This window comes from Phyllobates terribilis, unplaced genomic scaffold, assembly GCF_046119375.1.
Source record: "Phyllobates terribilis strain yellow unplaced genomic scaffold, ASM4611937v1 Scaffold_2__4_contigs__length_985480577, whole genome shotgun sequence".
Classification (NCBI taxonomy): Eukaryota; Metazoa; Chordata; class Amphibia; order Anura; family Dendrobatidae; genus Phyllobates; species Phyllobates terribilis.
Window position 1 is genome coordinate 256181302 of NW_027362762.1, and position 24620 is coordinate 256205921.

Consider the following 24620-nt stretch of genomic DNA (forward strand, 5'->3'; position numbering starts at 1 on the left):
GATTCCTTGCCCCACCAGCACCATTAGTACTGGGACGCTCACACCATCACTCCCATCATCTCTCACATTAGCTGCCCTGAGGCAATACTCCTCCCGTGGGGAGTTATCCCATACTCGGCTGCGCAACCAACATCAGCCTCAGCGGTCGGGAGTGCAGCGGCGGTCCCCACTGACCGCAATCCACGGGTGGCGTAGTCGGACACTTATTACCATACAAATAGACTGCCACTGGATTGACCACCCTGGGCACGGACCGGGTCACCGCCACGGAGAACTACAACCCCCAGCGATCCGGCTCCGGGTATTCCCCCTGCACAGCAGCAGCAGCACAGGCCCAGGGGGCGCATCAAATACACTTTAAATCCATTTACAAGGATCTATTGGAGGGCAAGTCTCATGCCAGCAGCCGCGTAATTCCAGCTCCAGTAGCGTCCACTAAAGCTGCTGCAGTTAAAAAGCTTTTATAAGGATCGAGCTCGGCTGTCCACAGCAAGGCATCCTACTGCCAGTCCCAGCCCCTATGCCTTGGGGTGCCTCCTGATGCTCTTCACTGAGTATCCCGTGGTCCCGAAGCATTTCCTTTGAAAAAATTAAGTGTCCAAACTACATGTGGTGTAGCTTGCTTAACAGCCGGGATAATCCGCTGACTAGCAGACACTGCTACTAGGCACAAAGTATTTCCTGGGCTAGATGCAGTTAAAAATTTGTAATTAGATACTCTCATTGGATGCTGAGAAAGCATTCCATAGAGTCTCCTGGCACGCCATATATGATTCTCTTAAAAAGCTTGGGGTAGGGGTCTAGGGGACCCTTTTATAGCCAAAATCACGGCCCTGTATCGCAATACGTCACCTAGGCTGAAGATAAATGGAACTGTAGCACCCTGAGGGCTCGGTTGCTACAGAGATATTGCACCTCACCCAGAGGTGTGATATCTCACTCTCAGGTAAGGATGGAGTGTGGATCAGGACCCGACACCTGCATGCATTACACCACATTGCCGTGGGGCAGGGCGACCAATATGCCCCTGAGATGGGCACGACAGTCCCTGTCCCTGGCTGGAGTGGGGGGAGGGAACACTGAGGGAGGGGAAACCTGTAGTGCAGGAGCAGGGAGGAAGCAGTTCCTGGGTGCATTGAGAAGGGAGTATAAAAGGTGGGCACCATCTTAGTTCAGTGCAGAGAAGTCTGAGCAGAAGTGGCAGGGAGCAAGGGCTCTGCATGAGCTCTGCTCCAGAGGCGGGCCTAGTAACAGAGGCCCAGGCCTGGAAGAGGGAGAAGGAAGGAAGAGGAGCGGAGAAGGCTCCAGGAACGAGGAACGAAGGGATCCCAGGGGTGCGGACGGGCGAGTCGCCACCGCATGCCCGAATCCACCTGCATGGAGGGGTCAGACCAAAGGGGGAGACCGGTCCCCGAAACTAGTGGAGGCAGGAAACGACCCTCAGCTAGAAACCGGAGGCTGTGACATTTTATGTGGCGCAGCCCCTCGCTACACCCGCTAGGAGGGCAGCACATAGGGTCAGGGAAACTGGCGCCAAGTTTACCAAGAGGAGGCCCGAGGCAGCCGGACAGAAGGGTTGGTAAGAAAGGCCAGACAAAGGACACACAAAGGGGGTCATGTGAAGCGCTCCAAAGTTATCTGGGAGTTGTCCGAGCCCCTCACCTGGTGAGCACAGTACGACGTGGGCAGCCGTTACCTGCAGACGTGGTCTGGATAATAAGAACTGTGAGTAAAGGCCCTGGACTGCATCACTGACTCCGTATCGTTACTGCTGCTGCCCTGCACCATCACCCCCATCCTCCGCATACACTGCCCTGAGGCTATACTCCTCCCGTGGGGAGTTATGCTACGCTCTGCTGCACCCACAACACCAGCCTCAGTGGTCTGCCCTGCAGCGGCGGTTCACTCTGACCGCAATCCACGGGTGACGTAGTCGGACATTTAAACATCAAAACCACATAAATAGTTCCGCCACTGGTTTGACCACCCTGAGCCACAGAACCGGGTCGCCGCCACGAAGACTACAACCACCAGCATCCACCAAAAAGGGTCCGGCTCCGGGTGTCCCAAGGCCCAGGGGGTGCATCAGAACATTTTCATCACCTTTCACAATCACCAATGGGACAAGGCTGGGATGTCCTCTGTCCCCTCTCTTATACATCCTAGTGACGGAGCACCTGCTCTCATCAATTCGCCATAACCCCAATATTAGGTGGATTGAGGTAGGAGGCACCGAGTACAAGTGCTCTCTATTTGCTGATGATGTCCTAGTATATATCACTCAATCACATATATCCATCCATGCTGTTATGGCTGAAATAGATCACTTTGTTACATGGTCAAATTTTAAAATCAATGCAGCGAAGTCTGAGGCCCTCGATGTCTCCCTCACCAAATCCATACAGGATTCCATTCAGTCCAACTTTCCCTTTGCCTGGCCCTCACAGGGTATCAAATACTTAGGAATTCCTATTCATAGAGACCTCTCCCATCTATGTTATCTTAATTTTGGGCCCTTTATTGAACAACTCCATACAGACCACGGTTGGCAAATTAGAACTGTAAGATTCACTACGTGAACCACTGGTGTTTTGTGGAAAAGCACATGTACACTGTGTTCCAAATTATTATGCAAAAAGTGTTTAGGAGTGATAAGGGAAGAATTTGTTTGTTTGTCAGTTAAACTCATTGATGGTGATGTGTGTCAGGGCTCTTTATATCACTGTAAGCATTGCAGACACCTGTGCTAATTAGTTTGGCAGGTGTGTCCAATGAAAGGCAAGAATACTTAAGAAGGCTGTCTCACATTATTAAGCAGCCTACATTTTCTGCCAAAATGGGAAAGAAAAAGGATGTGTCGGCTGCTGAGAAGCAACAAATTGTGGAGTATTTAGGTCAAGGCATGACTACAATCAACATTATGCGATGATCAGGATGAAGTGTCTTGGCAATCAAGAAGTTTGTAGCTGATTCACAGTACACACGTGTGCGTGCTGATAAGGGCAAATTGAGGACTCTTTCCTACAGGCAATTACGTCAGGTTAAAAGAGCAGCGGCAAAAAAGCCTTGTCATAGCAGCAGACAAGTTTTTGAAGCTGCTGGTGCCTCCAACGTCCCCCGAACAACAAGATGCAGGGTCCTTCAGAGGTTTTCAGCTGTGCATATGCCATCCTGTCGACCTCCTCTATCCACTTCACACAAGCAGAAACGGCTCCAGTGGGCCAAACATTACATGAAGACTGATTTCAAAACTGTTTTGTTCACGGATGAGTGCCGTGCAGAGCTCGATGGTCCAGATGGATGGAGTGGAGGATGGCTGGTTGATGGACACCCCACGCAAACACGGCTACAGCGCCAACAAGGAGGAGGTGGAGTAATGTTTTGGGCTGGAATCATGGGGAGAGAGATTGTCGGCCCCTTTACGATCCCTGAAGGCGCTAAAGATGAACTCCATAATGTATGTGGATTTTCTCAAACAGCACTTCCTGCCATGGTTCAAGAAGAAGAACCATGTATTTCACAGCAAGATCATTTTTTTTGCATGATAATGCACCATCTCATGCTGCACATAAAACATCTGCATCTCTGGCTGATATGGGCATAAAAGGGGACAAACTTATGGTATGACCCCCATGCTCCCCTGACCTCTACCCCATTCAAAACCTCTGGAGCATCATCAAAAGGAGTGTCTATGATGGCGGGAGGCAGTTCACATCTAAGCAACAGCTCTGGGAGGGTATTCTGTCCTCATGCAAAACAATTGAAGCAGAAACCATCCAAAACCTGACAAATTCAATGGACGAGAGAGTTCAGAAGCTCCTTTCGAACAAGGGGTCCTATGTGAAAATGTAACATCACCTAGAATAAAGTTTTGAGTTGAAAACTGTTTGATTTCAGTTTCTAATAACCTGCTAATGCTTATAATTTCAAAAATGACCATTTTTTTGGTCTTTATTAAAACGAAAAGGTTGATCGAAAAGTTTGGGGGATCTAAGAGTGTGGCAACCCAGTAGTCATGATTACTTCGAATTCTGACAATATGAGGGTCATGTTGCAGGTAGTGCAGCAAGAAGGCACTTATGTGTCTTGCGCATCTCGGAGCCCCAAAATTATTTTCCGGGCTAGATGCAGCTAAAAATTATTATTAATTTTAAATCTGGTGGAGCTTAGTATAGATGGGCTAATAGGATCAGTGCTGCACACTGCTACAAAGCCCAAATTATTTTCCAGTCAAGATACAGATAAACATGATTAGTAATTTGAAATCTTAAAACGGTTGGTAGGGTGATTTTAACCAATCATCAAGCTTTTACTCTCCCCAGGATGACACAGGGGTAGAAAAGTCATTTCGGATCCATGATTTGTTCATCTTTATGAACGTGAGTCTGTCTACATTATCAGTGGAGAGCCACGTGCGCTTATCTGTCAGCACACCACCAGCAGCGCTGAACACACGTTCAGACAGAACGCTGGCTGCGGGGCATGACAAGATCTCCAAGGCGTAAGTGGCTAGCTCCGGCCATTTATCCAGATTGGAAGCCCAAAAAGAGCAAGGGTCCAGTGACACAGTCATGGCTTCAATGTTTACTTGGAGATACTCCTGTACCATCATCTCTAGGCGTTGAGTATGTGTCAGACTTCTTGTCTCCTGTGGCCTTGCAAAGGATGGGCTAAAAAAGTGGTGAAATGATTCCGCAAAATTGATGTTACCAGCAGATGCTGTGGCTCTGTTACGGTTTGAGTGCTGAACCCTTGACGGTAGCACGGTTGGCAAGTTGGAGCTGTGAGATTCACTACGTGCACCACTGGTGTTTTGTGGAAAAGCACATGTAAGATCCTGCAACAGTCTCTGCTGACACTCCTGCATGCGTGCATCCCTTTCTATGGCAGGAATAATTTCTGCAAATTTACTTTTGTACCGGGGATCTAACAGTGTGGCAACCCAGTAGTCAGGATTATTTCTAATTCTCACAATTCGAGGGTCATGTTGCAGGTAGTGCAGCAAGAAGGCACTCATGTGTGTTGCGCATCCAGGAGCACCAAGTCCCTGTTGTGTTGGTGGCGAGGTAACAATCATGCTTCCTTCCTCTGTCCTCTCCCCCCAACCTCGCACAACAGAAATGTGATCAAGGTCTCCCTCATCTGATGAGTCTTCCATCAGTTCGTCCTCCACTTCTTCCTGGGCTCCTGCACCTTCCTCACTAGTTTGGCTGCTACCATGCGCCCTGGTAAAATCATCTCCCCCACCCTCACATGCCTGCCGCCTTGGTGCTACCGACCGTCTGGACCTTGCAGATGTTAGCCCTTCCGCATACAACTCCTCCTCCTCTACTTCCTCCACCTCCTCTTGTGCCACCACCTGACTTCGAATTCTGTTTAACATGTGCTCCAGCATGTAAATCACTGGAATAGTCATGCTGATAATGGCATCGTCAGCACTAAACATCTTCGTCGCCATTTCAAAACTGTGCAGAAGGGTGCATAGGTCCCTGATCTGAGACCACTCCTCCAGCGTAATTTGCCCCACCTCCGGATCTCGTTGGCCCAGGCTATACGTCAGAACGTATTGCACCAGGGTTTGTCGGTGCTGCCACAGTCGCTGCAACATGTGCAGAGTTGAATTCCACCGGGTAGGCACATCGCATTTTAGCCGGTGAAGTGGCAGGCCCAACGAGTTCTGTAGAGATGTAAGTCGCTGAGCTGTGGGATGCGAACGGCGGAACTGAGCACACAGCGACCGTGCCCTCTGCAGAAGGCCATCTAATCTGGGATAGTGGGCTAAAAATTGCTGGACAACCAGGTTCAACACGTGAGCCATACAAGGCACGTGTGTGACATTGCCCCGGCGAGTTACCCAGTGCCCAGTCAGCGACATGTAACGCCCCTGTCCATGCCTACTCGTCCAAGTGTCTGTGGTGAAATGCACCCTGTCACACACAGAGTTTCTCAAAGAAGCGGTGATGTTGTGTGCGACATGCTGGTGGAGCGCAGGCACACCTTTCTTTGAGAAGTAGTGCCGACTGGGCATCTGGTACTGGGGCACTGCGACGGACATAAGGTCTCAAAAATCCTCTGTGTCCACCAGGCGGAAAGGCAGCATTTCTGTAGCCAACAGCTTGCAGATGGTGAAATTCAACCTCTTAGTTTTCTCATGGCTAGGAGGTAATGGTCTTTTACTTGTCCACATCTGAGGGACCGAGGGCTGGCTATTGTGCTTAGACGGGGTTGATAAGGGTGTCCCCGGCAAACTGCCGGTCTGTGAGGAAGATGCAGGCGGACATGTTAGGTTGCCTTGATCCAAAGGTGGTGCTATCGATGTCGGACAGCGCTCAACACCAGCTGGTGTTACCACCTCCAAAGAAAATGATGACCTGTCAATCATGCTGGCTGTTGCGGGTAAAGAGGTGACAGGTCTGCGCCCCAAAACAGGTGTGACTGCTGTCCTCCCAGTCACAGAGGATGAAGAGGCCGCGGATGCACAAGATATGGCAGACGGTGGTTGGCCCGGCCGGCTAGGCCACATTGTAGCACACTGAGCTTCCCACTGCAACTTATGCTTCATGTCCATGTGCCGGTTCATGCAAGAAGTACTCAAACTATGTATTTTTTGGCCTCTACTTAGCTTTTGCTGACAAATGTTACAGATAACACGAGTTGGGTCATCTTTATCGATCTGAAAAAATGCCCAGGCTATGCAAGGCTTAGCACCCATGCGACCTGAAGAGCCACTACGACTTGTGGTGAGAGGCAGAGTTGTGTTTGAGGATGCAGTTTTTGACGTGCTTCCAGTACTACGTCTCTGTCCAGGAAGGCGCAACCTGACCTCGTCGTCACTAGCATCTTCCTTCACCTCCTCTGCTGACCTCATCTCTTGGCTGACTGTGGGTTGACAGTAAGTGGGATCTCCAACCTCATCATCATCACCCTGTGCGTTATCACACCCGTCGTCCTCAGAGCCAACCTGTTCCTGCCCTGACAAAAAACTAAAGTTGTCGCTCCAATCAGGTATTTGAGTCTCATCATCGTCTTCCTCATTGTCTCCACCAACAGGAGTTACAGTTTGGAAATGAGGGTCTACATTATGGTCAGAACCTTCTGCGTCTGGTCCTGGATCCGACTCATAAAGATTCTGGGCATCAGTGCAGATCATTTCCTCGTCTGGATTCACAGAAGCGCTGGAGTCGACCTCTGATTCCCAGGCTATAGTATGAGTAAACAGATCTGCAGACTCAACCATCTGTTCTACCTCATACTCAGACGGGCAGCTGGAGATTTGGGAGCTGTGAGGAAGCAAGTGCGATTGGGGTGACACCTTTGAGGACTGGAGTATTTGTGATGTTGAAGTTGATGTGGAGGAGAGCCCACTTAAAAGAACACTTGATATCCGTTGAAGCACCTGCTGTTTTTGTGCCTCATCTGTAATTTGTAGCGATTGGCGTGGCCGTAAGAAAGGGATCTTATCACATTGTCCGCTAAAAGAAGTAGACATTTTAGTTTGGCTGGAAGATGGTCTTTCTTCTGCAGATGTTACTGTTGCTTTAACACCTACCCCACGGACACAACCTTTTTTCCCCTTCCCAACACGCCTATTCCCCTTTCCACCAGCAGCAGGCCTTTTTCCACTCATTTTGGTGGTTAACTAATTCACAACTCTGGAGTTGTTTGCACAAAAAAACAATGGAAGGGAACCGAGCAGAGCTGAGTGGCCAAACTGTGGTATTAGGCCAAAACTATTGGCTGGGTTAGATGCAGAAAAAAATTATATTCAATTTGCAACCTGATGGAGGTCAGTATAGATGGACTAATAGAGAAAGTCCCACACACAGCTAGAAGCCCAAATATTTTTTCAAAGGTAGATGCAGAAAAAAAATATATTCAGTTTGCAACCTGATGGAGGTTAGTATAGATGGATTAATAGAACAAGTCCCACACACAGCTAGAAGCCCAATATTTTTTCAGAGGTAGATGCAGAAAAAAAATATATTCAGTTTGCAACCTGATGGAGGTCAGTATAGATGGACTAATAGAGAAAGTCCCACACACTGCTAAAGGCCAAATATTTTTTCAGAGCTAGATGCAGACAAAAAATTATTTTCAGTTTGCAACCTGATGGAGGTCAGTATAGATGGACTAATAGAACAAGTCCCACACACAGCTAGAAGCCCAAATATTTTTTCAGAGGTAGATGCAGAAAAAAATTATATTCAGTTTGCAACCTGATGGAGGTCAGTATAGATGGACTAATAGAGAAAGTCCCACACACTGCTAGAAGGCCAAATATTTTTTCAGAGCTGGATGCAGATAAAAATTATTTTTAATTTGCAACCTGATGGAGGTCAGTATAGATGGACTAATAGAGAAAGTCCCACAGACTGCTAGAAGGCCAAATATTTTTTCATAGCTGGATGGAGATAAAAATTATTTTTAATTTGCAACCTGATGGAGGTCAGTATAGATGGACTAATAGAGAAAGTCCCACACACTGCTAGAAGGCCAAATATTTTTTCAGAGCTAGATGTAGACAAAAAATTATTTTCAGTTTGCAACCTGATGGAGGTCAGTATAGATGGACTAATAGAACAAGTCCCACACACAGCTAGAAGCCCAAATATTTTTTCAGAGGTAGATGCAGAAAAAAATTATATTCAGTTTGCAACCTGATGGAGGTCTGTATAAATGGATTAATAGAACAAGTCCCACACACAGCTAGAAGCCCAATATTTTTTCAGAGGTAGATGCAGAAAAAAAATATATTCAGTTTGCAACCTGATGGAGGTCAGTATAGATGGACTAATAGAACAAGTCCCACACACTGCTAGAAGCCCAAATATTTTTTCAGAGGTAGATGCAGAAAAAAATTATATTTAGTTTGCAACCTGATGGAGGTCTGTATAGATGGATTAATAGAACAAGTCCCACACACAGCTAGAAGCCCAATATTTTTTCAGAGGTAGATGCAGAAAAAAATTATATTTAGTTTGCAACCTGATGGAGGTCTGTATAGATGGATTAATAGAACAAGTCCCACACACAGCTAGAAGCCCAATATTTTTTCAGAGGTAGATGCAGAAAAAAAATATATTCAGTTTGCAACCTGATGGAGGTCAGTATAGATGGACTAATAGAGAAAGTCCCACACACTGCAAGAAGGCCAAATATTTTTTCAGAGCTAGATGCAGAAAAAAATTATATTCAGTTTGCAACCTGATGGAGGTCTGTATAGATGGACTAATAGAACAAGTCCCACACACTGCTAGAAGCCCAAATATTTTTTCAGAGCTAGATGCAGAAAAAAATTATATTCAATTTGCAACCTGATGGAGGTCAGTATAGATGGACTAATAGAATGGTGCTATGCCCAAAAGATTTTACTTCACTAGGTGCAGTAAAAAAATTGGTATTCTATACACAGGTGGTATATCTTGCAACACAGATAGGCTACTCCACTGACTAACACACTCTGCAATAGGCCAAAAAGGATTAGCTTTGCTAGATTCAGCCAAATGCTGTGAAAAAAACTTGCACAGCACTGGCACAGACCTGCCTGGCAAAAACTGATAGGAACTGATGTAACCTAGTCCTGAAAAGGACTGCAATTACAATTAGTCTTTACTCCCACAATGTATCTATTTAAGAGCACAGACCTGCCTGATAAAAGTCGTAGGAAATGCTGTAACCTAGTCCTTAAAAGGACTGCAATCACAACTATTCCCTACTCCCAAGCTATCTGTAGATTTGTGCGAAAATTGGCTTGAAATTAACAAGGTATAGCGCACAGAGCAACAGCGGTGCCGTCTAACACGCAGCTGCAGCAGTGAGAAAATGGTGGCGACGGGGAAAATGGCTTGGTCTTATAGGGCAAGGACATGTGACATACACTGCCAATGACACATGCCCTTGCTTGTGTGAAAAAAGCACTTCGCTCCATGTGTGCTCTGCTGATAGGCTGACAGATTGCACCTCCCCACTGTAAATGCGGGAAAGAGAAAAAAAAATGGAGATCTTCATTATTCCTGCAGAGATCCATCCCCTGCCCCTCCCCCCACCCCGCTGTACACTCAAACTGCGTATTAACATTAATTTTCATCATTACTGAGAAAAAATCCAGTTATGATTTTGGTGCACGAACAGTTATCGAACATAACCTCGAACAGCCGAATTTTTCTCAAATCGTTCGTGTTCGCCGAACGGCTCGAACACCGCCCAAAACAGCTCGAATTTGAGATTGGCGAACAGTTCGAGTAGAACAACGCTCATCTCTACTGATTATTTGTCCAATAGGAGCAGTGTATAAGGAGAAAAGAAGGGGGCCTAGGATTGAACTAGAACATGGCTATCAACAAGGGTTTTTTTAAGTGTGGCAATAATAAATGTGGAACATGTACAGTAGATACGCAGTGAACACTAAACAGTGTAGCAAAAACAGAAATGGTTAAAATTCAAAACTTTATTAACTGCAATAGTTCACATGTTATATAAATAATTACCTGGAATGTCTATAATCTCTCATACATAGGTTTCAGTACGAGGAAATTGCGACAGTGTATCAATGAGCATCTCTGGGATTAAGTGAATGGTGAAGCCTTTAATCCATCCAATGTATCCAAGCATTTTTTTCAAGTACATGGAGGAGATCTGAGGGGTTTCCAATTCTTTGGGATGGAAAGAGTCAAGAAGGGCTTGGAGACAGAAACTCCTGAGTCGGGAAACCCACTGAATCCTGATGATGGAGACCGCCCACCCCATCGGCCTAAATAAATGTTTGGACTTGATTTTATTCTATTAGAACCGTTCATTAATCCCATTTATAGCACCTTGTTTCAATATTTTAACCTGTTTTTAAACTTGTATATGTGTTTTGTATTGGCATTTTAAAATGTGTTTGATACAGAGGTTTTGTAAGTCATGTGACAAGGGATGAGGGACATACTTGCCCGGCTAGATTAAATTCCCCGTGCCACAGCCATAAAGCTAAGTTATGATTAAGGAGCACATATAGCCCTGAAACACGTAAACCAGTGTCCTGGGACCTTGCTGTATCAAGCCCTCCACCTCCAAAATGTTTGCCTCTGTTTATACATCTAAGAATTTTTTGGAATAAAGCTTTGGAACATATTGCTTTGGTGTCAGACTTTTTCGTATTGAGTTAAAAAAAAGTCTATCTCCAGTGATTGAGAATACCAGCTCTTGTGCCTGAAACTTAGAAATTATGTCTGGTGATGCTTCAAGGGAGGCATCGCAGGTTGATTGCGAAAGTGAGAGAATTGCTGTTCTACGTCATAGAAGGTACATTTCAACATTTATGCTTTTTCTGAGGCTGAATCCACATGTCCATCCACATGTCCATGTTTTCTTAATGGACAGCCCACAGATGCAATACAAATGCCAACTATATGTTGTCATACTGTCCATTCACATCTAAGACCCAATCATAGAAATGTATTATTTTGTTAACATATCAGATCAAACTCAAAATATGTGTGTCTGCACATGGATAGCATATGAATGCAAAAAATTGTGTGAATGCGGCCTTAGTGAAAGGTCTTTGACAACCAGCAATACAAGTAAAAGCATATTTAGTCTAGACCTCAAACACAAGGCAAATCTTTGTGCCCTCATGATATGTGTATGGATATACTGCACTTATGGCAATGTCCTGTGATATACAGATATATATATATATATAAATATATGTAGATGTACAGTACAGACCAAAGGTTTGGACACACCCTCTCATTTAAAGATTTTTCTGTATTTTCATGACTATGAAAATTGTACATTCACACTGAAGGCATCAAAACTATGAATTAACACATGTGGAATTATATACTTAACAAAAAAGTGTGAAACAACTGAAAATATGTCTTATATTCTAGGTTCTTCAAAGTCGCACCTTTTGCTTTGATGACTGCTTTGCACACTCTTGGCATTCTCTTGATGAGCTTCAAGAGGTAGTCACCGGATATGGTTTTCACTTCACAGGTGTGCCCTGTCAGGTTTAATAAGTGGGACTTCTTGCCTTATAAATGGGGTTGGGACCATCAGTTGTGTTTTGCAGAAGTCAGGTGGATACACAGCTGATAGTCCTACAGAATAGACTGTTAGTATTTGTATTATGGCAAGAAAAAAGCAGCTAAGTAAAGGAAAAGGAGTGGCCTTCATTACTTTAAGAAATGAAGGTCAGTCAGTCCGAAAAATTGGGAAAACTTTGAAAGTGTCCCCAAGTGCAGTTGCAAAAACCATCAAGCGCTACAAAGAAACTGGCTCACATGAGGATCGCCCCAGGAAAGGAAGACCAACAGTCACCTCTGCTTCTGAAGATAAGTTTATCCGAGTCTCCAGCCTCAGAAATCGCAGGTTAACAGCAGCTCAGATTAGAGACCAGGTCAATGCCACACAGAGTTCTAGCAGCAGACACATCTTTACAACAACTGTTAAGAAGAGACTTTGTGCAGCAGGCCTTCATGGAAAAATAGCTGCTAGGAAACCACTGCTAAGGACAGGCAACAAGCAGAAGAGACTTGTTTGGGCTAAAGAACACAAGGAATGGACAGTAGACCAGTGGAAATCTGTGCTTGGGTCTGATGAGTCCAAATTTGAGATCTTTGGTTCCAACCATCGTGTCTTTGTGCGACGCAGAAAAGGTGAACGGATGGACTCTACATGCCTGGTTCCCACAGTGAAGCATGGAGGAGGAGGTGTGATAGTGTGTGGGTGCTTTGCTGGTGACAATGTTGGGGATTTATTCAAAATTGAAGGCATACTGAACCAGCATGGCTACCACATCATCTTGCAATGGCATGCTATTCCATCCGGTTTGCGTTTAGTTGGACCACCATTTATTTTTCAACAGGACAATGACCCCAAACACACCTCCAGGCTGTGTAAGGGCTATTTGACCAAGAAGGAGAGTGATGGGGTGCTACGCCAGATGACCTGGCCTCCAGAGTCACCAGACCTGAACCCAATCGAGATGGTTTGGGGTGAGCTGAACCGCAGAGTGAAGGCAAAAGTGCCAACAAGTGCTAACCATCTCTGGGAACTCCTTCAAGATTGTTGGAAGACCATTTCCGGTGACTACATCTTGAAGCTCATCAAGAGAATGCCAAGAGTGTGCAAAGCAGTCATCAAAGAAAAAGGTGGATACTTTGAAGAACCAAGAATATAAGACATATTTTCAGTTGTTTCACACTTTTTTGTTAAGTATATAATTCCAGATGTGTTAATTCATAGTTTTGATGCCTTCAGTGTGAATGTACAATTTTCATAGTCATGAAAATGCAGAAAAATCTTTAAATGAGAAGGTGTGTCCAAACTTTTGGTCTGTACTGTATAAATACATAAATAAAAGAAAAACTGGAGGCAGCATGCTCAAAGAGTATACAAAAATTAAAATTGATTATTTATGTATAAGCCCATTGAGGCCACAATTGGCTTATAAATACATAATCTGTACACTCTTTTGGTGTGCTGCCTCCAGTTTTTATTGCTCCCTAACTCCCTAGATGGATCTTTTTCCCATGCGCCGTCACGTGCCTATGCCCCCTATGACCCTGCACCTTGCTCTGGCTAGTGTGCAGGACAGTGAGACACTAGTCTAACTATTACAGTAAAGACAACACAGGGAATGAGACAGAAAGGGGAAAAACTCACAAACAAATGAAAATCCACAAACTTCACAGAAGCAAAACATTTTTTTCAAGAAAATCTCCTCCAGAGCATTTAGGAACAGAAAAGCAATTCTATAGCTGGTGTGAAGAATATTCTAGAATAATCACATGTGCCCTGATTGTCAGATCTCCAAGCACGGTGTAATCCAACTCTTTTGAATACCTTTGCAGCAAGCAAAGGGGGGTGAGAAATCCCCACCCCCCCAGCAGCTGCAGATGCTGACAGGATATCCCTTTGTTTGATCACCAACATGTGCTCTTTTGTTAAGGTACTATATTTCAATACCAGCTGTGGAAGAACTATATGTCCCAGCTCTTCACAAAATGGATTTTCTAGCTAAGGGGAAGATAGCGAACGCCAGACTGCATCCTAGCCCACTCTAGCATGTAGGGAGGAGGAGATACACGTCCCAGCCTTTTGGAACCTCCGACAACTGCTGTGTTTGGTACCCACACATAGCAGGGGCCCAGCCAGGTCCCTTGACACCAGCGATGTCCCCACTCGTTGGAACTCCACACTGCAGATGTTGGGAAGGATTTGTGAGCATAAAAAGGCAGTTGTTTACTACCAGCATCAACAAGGCCATAGTTATTCAGTTCAGACTCCACATATAAGACCTCAGGAGTGGACATGGATGTCAGACATTTGTACCACCCTCCAAAACTTTGAGGATTCCACCAACATTGTGAGCAGTGATGACGCCATAATTAGCTTCACCATCCCGCTTCTCTGTCTTCTGAAACGCTCTCTGCTCAGAATCAAAGAGGATGCATTGCAGGCTGAGCACAATGAGATTGAGCAAGGAACCATACAGGGTGATTACACACAGCCCAACCTCAACTCATCCCAATTTGGATTGGGTGACAATGAGGAAGAGGAGGAGGAAGGACAGAATCTAGTTTCATGTGCTATAGACAGTACTACCTGTACAACTGTTATACTGTTTGTTCAGCGTGGATGGCCTGAGGACAGGGAGGAGGAGGAGAGCATGGTCAGTCGTCCTCTTGGTGAGGACATGGTAGTCTTGCCTGTTGGCAGTCTGGCACTCATGGCTGAGCTTATATTACGCTGCCTTTCCCGTGACCCTCGAGTTCTCAAAATTTTGTGTGACAGTCATTACTGGTTGGTAACACTTCTAGACCCACGCTTCAAGGAGAACTTTCTATCTCTTATTCCTGAGGCGGACAGGTCTACAAAAATGGGGCAGTACCATAAGGTACTATTAAAAAAATTCCCATCTGAAAACGCTGGTGGCAGAGGTCACAGTTCGTTGGACAACCAAGGAGTACAGGCGAGAGAGACACAACTCCAATCCAGCAGAGGCAGGGGAACACTTTCAAAGTTCTGGGAGAGTTTTCTCAGCCCCTCCAATCACACAGGCCTTGAGGCGCGGGGTACTCTCACAAGGAGTGCAAAGTTTGGGAAGATGCTGAGGGAGTACCTTGCCAATGTCCTCCGTCATTCCTCTGTGCTTTATAATTATTGGGTATCCATGCTGGACACGAGGATTGAATTGGCTCTCTATGCCTTGGAGGTCCTGGCCTGCCCTGCTGCTAGCGTTTTATCAGAGCGGGTTTAGTGCAGCTGGTGGAATTATAACTCATAAGCGCATCAGCCTGTCAACTGAAAATGCTGACAGGCTGACTCTTATAAAAATGAACAAGGGCTGGATTGGGCCAGACTTCTCAACATTACCGAATGATAGCAGCGTATCATAAACTCAAATCCAGTGAGTTTTTTTGGGAGGTGTATTACCATGAAACTTTTCACACCCACACATGGGTATACGCTTCCTGATTTTGGCTATTTGCTCTTGTCCTCCTCCTTCTCCTTATCCTCATCCTCCACCACCATATCACCAGGGTGACCATGGTCCATGTTGCAACACATACATAATTTTTTTAAAGGGTGTTTATGATGCGTGTAAAAAAATTGTAAAAGATTTTATACAGTACGTTCATGTATACCCCCCAGAGGTAAATGTTTGTCAGCCCATACACGTAGTGCATGGGCATCACAAGTATAGGCGACCCCCTCCTTTCTAATGGGAAATTTTTTTTTATGAGGCCCTCCTCCACGTCTTTTCCAAGGGGCATTGGAGTGCACCCAATTTTTGGCAGCCCTTGCATTCACTGCATAGGCCAACACTATGGGGGACCCACTTAATAATAATGGGAACATTTTTTCATGAGGCCCTCTACGTCTCTTCCAAGGGGTATTGGAGTGCCTCCCAATTTTTGGCAGCCCTTGCATTCACTGCATTGGCCAACACTATGGGAAATCCACTTCCTAATAATGGGAACATTGTTTTCAGGAGACCCTCTGACCTAAACGTCTCTTCCAAGGGATTTTGGATTGCTTCATAATTTTTGGCAGCCCTTGCATTCACTGCATAGGCAAACACAATGGGAAACCCACTTCTTAATAATGGGAACATTGTTTTCAAGAGGCTCTCTGACCTCTACGTCCCTTCCAAGGGGATTTGGAGTGCCTCCAAATTTTTGGCAACCCTTGCATTCACTACATAGGCAAACGCAATGGGAGACCCACTTCCTAATAATGGGATCATTGTTTTCAAGAGGCCCTCTGACCACTACGTTCCTTCCAAGGGGCATTGGAATGCCTCCAAATTTTTGGCAACCCTTGCATTCACTGCATAAGCCAACACTATGGGAGACCCACTTCCTAATAATGGGAACATTGTTTTCAGGAGGCCCTCTGACCTCCACGTCTCTACCAAGGGGCATTGGAGTGCCTCCAAACTTTTGGCAACCTTTGCATTCAGTGCATTGGCCAACACTATTGGACACCCACTTCCTAATAATGGGAACATTTTTTCATGAGGCCCTCTACGTCCCTTAAAAGGGGCATTGGAGTGCCTCCCAATTTTTGGCAGCCCTTGCATTCACTACGTTGGCCACCACTATGGGAGATCCACTTCCTAATAATGGGAACATTGTTTTCAGGAGGCTCTTTGACCTCCACGTCTGTACCATGGGGCATTGGAGTGCCTCCAAATTTTTGGCAACCCTTGCATTCACTGCATAGGCAAACACAATAGGAGACCCACTTCGTAATAATTGGAACATTGTTTTCAAGAGGCTCTCTGACCTCTACATCCCTTCCAAGGGGCATTGGAGTGCTACCAAATTTTTGGCAACCCTTGCATTAACTGCATAAGCCAACACAATGGGAGACCCATTTCCTAATAATGGGAACATAGTTTTCAGGAGGCCCTCTGACATCCACATCTCTACCAAGGGGCATTGGAGTGCCTCCAACTTTTTGGCAACCCTTACATTTACTGCATAAGCCAACGCTATGGGAGACCCACTTCCTAATAATGGGAACATTGTTTTCAGTAGGCCCTCTGACCTCCGCATCTCTTCCAAGGGGCATTGGAGTGCCTCCAAATTTTTGGCAACCCTTGCATTCACTGCATAGGCAAACACAATGGGAGACCCACTTCCTAATAATGGGAAAATTGTTTTCAAGTGGCCCTCTGACCTCTACATCCCTTCCAAGGGGCATTGGAGTGCCTCCAAATTTTTGGCAACCCTTGCATTCACTGCATAAGCCAACACAATGGGAGACCCATTTCCTATTAATGAGAACATTGTTTTCAGGAGGCCCTCTGACCTCCCCATCTATTCCAAGCGGCATTGGAGTGCCTCCAAATTTTTGGCAACTCTTGCATTCACTACATAGGCAAACACAATGGGAGACCCACTTCCTAATAATGGGAACATTATTTTCAAGAGGCCCTTTGACCTTTACGTTCCTTCAAGGGGCATTGGAGTGCCTCCAAATTTTTGGAAACCTTTGCATTCACTGCATAGCCCAATACTATGGGAGACCCACTTCCTAATAATGGGAACATTTTTTCATGAGGCCCCCTACGTCTCTTCCAAGGGGCATTGGAGTTCCTCCCAATTTTTGGCTGCCCTTGCATTCACTACATTGGCCACCACTATGGGAGATCCACTTCCTAATAATGGGAACATTGTTTTCAGTAGGCCCTCTGACCTCCACGTCTCTAACAAGGGGCATTGGAATGCCTCCACATTTTTGGTAACCCTTGCATTCACTGCATAAGCCAACACTATGGGAGACCCACTTCCTAATAATGGGAACATTGTTTTCAGGAGGCCCTCTGACCTCCACGTCTCTTCCAAGGGGAATTGGAGTGTCTCAAAATTTTTGGCAACCCTTTCATTCACTGCATAGGCAAGCGCAATGGGAGACCCACTTCCTAATAATGGGAACATTGTTTTCTAGAGGCCCTCTGACCTATATGTCCCTTCCAAGGGGAATTGAAGTGCCTCCAACTTTTTGGCAACCCTTGCGTTCACTGCATAGACAAACACAATGGGAGACCCACTTCCTAATAATGAGAACATTGTTTTCAGGAGGCCCTCTGACCTCCCCATCTCTTCCAAGGGGCATTGGAGTGCTTCCAAATTTTTGGCAACCCTTGTATTCACTGCATAAGCCAACACAATGGGAGACCCATTTCCTATTAATGAGAACATTGTTTTCAGGAGGCCCTCTGACCTCCCCATCTATTCCAAGCGGCAATGGAGTGCCTCCAAATTTTTGGCAACTCTTGCATTCACTACATAGGCAAACACAATGGGATACCCACTTCCTAATAATGGGAACATTATTTTCAAGAGGCCCTTTGACCTTTACGTTCCTTCAAGGGGCATTGGAGTGCCTCCAAATTTATGGAAACCTTTGCATTCACTGCATAGCCCAATACTATGGGAGACCCACTTCCTAATAATGGGAACATTTTTTCATGAGGCCCCCTACGTCTCTTCCAAGGGGCATTGGAGTTCCTCCCAATTTTTGGCTGCCCTTGCATTCACTACATTGGCCACCACTATGGGAGATCCACTTCCTAATAATGGGAACATTGTTTTCAGGAGGCCCTCTGACCTCCACGTCTCTACCAAGGGGCATTGGAATGCCTCCACATTTTTGGTAACCCTTGCATTCACTGCATAAGCCAACACTATGGGAGACCCACTTCCTAATAATAGGAACATTGTTTTCAGGAGGCCCTCTGACCTCCACGTCTCTTCCAAGGGGAATTGGAGTGTCTCAAAATTTTTGGCAACCCTTGCATTCACTGCATAGGCAAGCGCAATGGGAGACCCACTTCCTAATAATGGGAACATTGTTTTCTAGAGGCCCTCTGACCTATATGTCCCTTCCAAGGGGAATTGGAGTGCCTCCAACTTTTTGGCAACCCTTGCGTTCACTGCATAGACAAACACAATGGGAGACCCACTTCCTAATAATGAGAACATTGTTTTCAGGAGGCCCTCTGACCTCCCCATCTCTTCCAAGGGGCATTGGAGTGCTTCCAAATTTTTGGCAACACTTGCATTCACTGCATAAGCCAATACTATGGGAGAATCACTTCCTAATAATGGGAACATTGTTTTCAGGAGGCCCTCTGACTTCCACGTATCTACCAAGGGGCATTGGAGTGCCTCCAAAATTTTGGCAACCCTTGCATTCACTGTATAGGCAAACACAATGGGAGACCCACTTCTTAATAATGGGAACAGTGTTTTTCAGGAGGCCCTCTTCTACGTCTCTTCCAAGGGGCATTGGAGTAGGTCCAAATTTTTGGCAGCCCTTGCATTCACTGCATAGGCAAACAGTATGGGACATCCACTTCCAAATAATTGGAACATTGTTTTCAGGAGGCCCTCTGACTTCCACGTATCTACCAAGGGGCATTGGAGTGCCTCCAAAATTTTGGCAACCCTTGCATTCGCTGTATAGGCAAACACAATGGGAGACCCACTTCTTAATAATGGGAACAGTGTTTTTCAGGAGGCCCTCTTCTACGTCTCTTCCAAGGGGCATTGGAGTAGGTCCAAATTTTTGGCAGCCCTTGCATTCACTGCATAGGCAAACAGTATGGGACACCCACTTCCAAATAATTGGAACATTGTTTTCAGGAGGCCCTCCTCTAAGTCTGTTCAAAGGGGTATTGGGGTGCGTCCAAATTTTTAAAGGGGTATTGGGGTGCCAATTACAAGTAGGTGTATAATTTGCGCTTGGGTAGTGGGGGAAGGGAAATATGGAGATACCAATGTGAGGGCATTACTAAGGACTAGTCGTAGGTTAGAAAAAAATTAAATATAAGTTTTATTTGGAATAAATAGATAAAAAATATTTAAAACCAGTTAAAAGATGATGAAGTCTCTGAACCCAAGGCCAGTAAATCTTAGAGGATAGGAGTAGCGTTATATATTTTGATAGAAGATGCTCCTTAACGTGGTCCAGAGGTGTAAAACCTATGGAAAAGGGTAAAGGGGATTACATTAATGGGATTATCTAATTAGGCCTAGATGAGATAGATGGTAACCGATGTACCTATTATAGGGTCCTTGTTCTTATTCCTGCACTGGTGGACAAGTGCCAGGGGTTTTAGTCTGCTAGGTAGGTGATCTTGTTCCATGGTGGGAAAACCTGCGGGGCAAGATGATAGGTTTGGAGGATTAATTAAATAGAGAGGTACTGCAAAGTTGATAGATTGTGTGTACCTACTGTGATCCACCAGCATAACACAGCTTTGCCCTCTATTGACTAACCGGCCGGTTCTCTCCTAGAACCAGGCCTATCTACACACAGAGGCTACCACTCTACCACTACAATCCACTATTGTCCGCAATACTACTCCTATTTGGTACCCACCGGCTCAAGGACCTAGGGAGAACCACCGTGCCATAACCATCTTCCCTGACAAGGTATACTTATTAAGGATTCTCATACCTTGACTCGGTTGACACCTTTCTTCACCTGACCCATGTGACTTACCTAATTACAGGTATATCTGTTACAACCACCAGGACGTACAGGGCCACCACTGTAAGGTATCAACCAGACTTCCCCTTGACTGCAACAGGTCACCTACTGGACCACACCTGCATCATCAGGTAATTATTCACTACATAGTAATAGCCCCTACCAGGGCAAAAAATCGCTCTCTACCTACTCTCTACCTCTGTACCGCAGGTAGACTGAAGTGATAATCGAGGACACCAGATCTACGGGAAGCTTAGAGCCTCTGGACCTCTCCCTACCAGAAACTAATATCCGCCCGGATCACAGTAGGTACACACAATATATCAACTTTGCAGTACCTCTCTATTTAATTAATCCTCCAAACCTATCATCTTGCCCCGCAGGTTTTCCCACCATGGAACAAGATCACCTACCTAGCAGACTAAATCCCCTGGCACTTGTCCACCAGTGCAGGAATAAGAACAAGGACCCTATAATAGGTACATCGGTTACCATCTATCTCATCTAGACCTAATTAGATAATCCCATTAATCTAATCCCCTTTACCCTTTTCCATAGGTTTTACACCTCTGGACCACGTTAAGGAGCATCTTCTATCAAAATATGTAACGCTACTCCTATCCTCTAAGATTTACTGGCCTTTGGTTCAGAGACTTCATCATCTTTTAACTGGTTTTAAATATTTTTTATCTATTTATTCCAAATAAAACTTATATTTAATTTTTATCTAACCGACGACTAGTCCTTAGTAACGCCTTCACATTGGTATCTCCATATTTCCCTTCCCCCACTACCCAAGCGCGAATTATACACCTACTTGTAATTGGTACTATCCCACTGACACATTGTGGTTTGTGTCACTTTATTCGCTGCTAACCAGTGACCAGCCTACCAGCGCCTCCTATCTTCTATTTGGTTAATTGGGTATTGGGGTGCATCCAAATTTTGGGCAGACCTGCCACTCACTGCATACGCAATTAAAGCATAGGAGACCTACTCTTTAGTAATGGGAACAACAAAGCATAGCCGGCTGATTGCTCTCTAAGAGTAGTGAGGGCCAACTGCTGGCAATTTAAGAATAGTAAAGGCCGCCTGATGGCCCTATAAAGATAAACTTTGTGACTCTCAGGGGCCTTCCTTCATAAATGAAACAGGATGTGTCTGATCATGTTTCACACACCACATGGACAGATAAGGTTGTAAAATGTTAAAATGACATTTCCCGGTGAATGCATTTGTCACGGTTGAAAGTAATGCAAAAGTACAAAAACGCATCAAAATGCTACATGTGAATATAGCCCAAGGTGTGGAGGAGCATTTTTGTTTTTGGTTATTTTGCTTTGCCTTATATGCAAGTCATTACCATGAATGGATGTTCCTTTACATATTTCCCTGGAAAATCCATTTTGGTTTAGTTTTTTTATGTTTTATTGTGAGTCCGTAAAAGTGGCATAATACCTCAAAAAACTTTGTTGACACCAGTGACCTGGGAGTCAGAAATGCTTCCAGTGGTCTTCCCCATGCTGTTCCCATGTCATTTGAGCACTGTTCCCATCGATTTGGGCAATTTTTAGGTTCTTTGCAGACCGCCGGGGGGAGCCTCCTGAAAAATGCTCGAGTTTCCAATATACTTACATTGAGCTCATTACTCGGGACGATCACCCGAGTATTCCAATTTCCGTGACCCAAGCAACGAGTACCTGAGCATTTTAGTGCTCGCTCATCACTAATTATAACGAAACATTGCAATGCGCCCTGGATGAAGCCGCACCTCCTACACAAAGAACAGTTCGGCACAGATGGCGATTTTATCCATTATAAATTTATGTTTAAAAGATATAACTCTGCCCATCACCTCTCCTAACAAACCTTCTTTAACAACCTTATCATCTCAATTTCCAATAATCCTAAACCCCTCTTTGACACCTTTCACTCTCTCCATAATCAAACAGCACAGGCCCCGACCACCGACCTCAGCGCTGACGATCTGGCTAGTTATTTCAAAGAAAAAATTGACCATATCTGAGAGGAAATTTTCTCCCAATCCGCAAATGTTATGCATGCTCCTCCCTCCCAAATTGTATCTTGCTCACTTTCTGACTTCGAACCAGTCACGGAAGAAGAACTGATCAGGCTGCTTGCATCTTCTCACCTTACCACCTGCACCAGTGACCCTATTTGCTCACATCTCCTTCAGTCACTTTCTCCAGCTGTCATGAATCACCCAACTAAAATATTCAACCTCTTCCTCTCATCTGGTATTTTTCCCTTCTCTTTTAAACACACCATCATACATCCATTACTTAAAAAAAACATCTTTTGACCAGAACTGCGCTGCTAACTACAGACCTGTCTCCAAACTTCCCTTCATCTCTAAACTTCTGGAATGCCTGGTTCACTCCTGTCTAATCCACTTTCTCTCAGATAACTCTCTTCTTGACCCTTTACAATATGGTCTCTTTACACTTTACTGAAACTGCTCTCATTAAAGTCTCTAATGATCTACTAACAGCTAAATCTAATAGTCACTACTCCCTGCTGATTCTCCTAGATCTCTCTGCAGCATTCGACTCTGTGGAACACCAGCTTCTCCTCACTATGATCCGTTCTATTGGTCTCAAGGACACTGTTCTCTCCTGATTTTCCTTCTACTTATCTAACCTCTCCTTCTCTGTGTCTTTTGCTGGCTCCTCTTCCTCTCTCCTTCCTCTTACTGTCGGGGTTCATCAAGGATCAATCCTAGGCCCCCTTCTTTTCTCCTTATACACTGCTCCTATTGGACAAATAATCAGTAGAGATGAGCGGTGTTCGAATCGAACTATTCGCCAATTTCAAATTTGAGCTGTTTTGGGCGGTGTTCGAGCCGCTTGACGAACCCGAGCGATTTGAAAAAAATCCGGCTGTTCGAGATTATGTTCGATAACTGTTCGTGCACGAAAATCGTAACTGGATTTTTTCACAGTAATGCTGATAATCAATGTTAATACACAGTTTAAGTGTACAGCGGGGTGGGGGGAGGGGCATTGGAAGGATCTCTGCAGAAATAATGAAGATCTCCATTTTTTTTTCTCTTTCCCGCATTTACAGTGGGGAGGTGCAGTCTGTCACCCTATCAGCAGCGCACACACGGAGCGAAGTGCTTTTTTTCACACAAGCAAGAGCATGTGTCATTGGCTGTGTATGTCACATGTCCTTGCCCTATAAGACCCAGCCATTTTCCCCGTCGCCACCATTTTCTCACTGCTGCAGCTGAGAGTTAGACGGCACTGCTGCTGCTGTTAGCACTATATTGTGTAACTGAATTGCAGGCGAATTTTCTCTTAAATAGACAGAAAGGTTTAGGGAGTAGAGACTAGTTTGTAATTGCAGCCCTTTTGAGGGCTAGGTTACAGCAGTTTCTAGCACTTTTAGCAGGCAGGTCTGTGCTCTTAAATAGACAGATAGGTTGGGAGTAGTGACTAGTTGTAATTCCAGCCCTTTTGAGGGCTAGGTTACATCAGTTCCTATCACTTTTTGCCAGGCAGGTCTGTTTTAGTGCTGCGCAAGTGTTTGTGTTTTTCACAGCATTTGGCTAAATCTAGCTAACCAAATCCTTTGCGGCCTCTTGCCGTGTGTGTTAGTCAGTGGAGTAGCCTATCTGTGTTGCAAGCTACACCACCTGTGTATGTAATACAAATTTTTTACTGCACCTAGCCAAGTAAAACATTTTGGGCCTGTAGCAGTGTGTGGTACTCAATCTATTAGGCCATCTATACCAAGCTCCACCAGCTTTGAAAGTAATAATAATTTTTAGCTGCATCTTGCCTGTAAAATAATTTTGGGCATCTTAGCAGTGTGTGGTACTCATTCTATTAGGCCATCTATACTAAGCTCCACCAGCTTTGAAATTAATAATAATGTTTAGCTGCATCTTGCCAGTAAAATAATTTTAGGCATATTAGCAGTGTGTCATACTCATTGTATTAGGCAATCTATACAAAGCTCCACCAGCTTTGAAATTAATAATAATTTTTAGCTGCATCTTTCCTGTAAAATAATTTTTGGCATATTAGCAGTGTGTGCTACTCATTCTATTAGGCCATCTATACTAAGCTCCACCAGCTTTCAAATTACTAAAAATT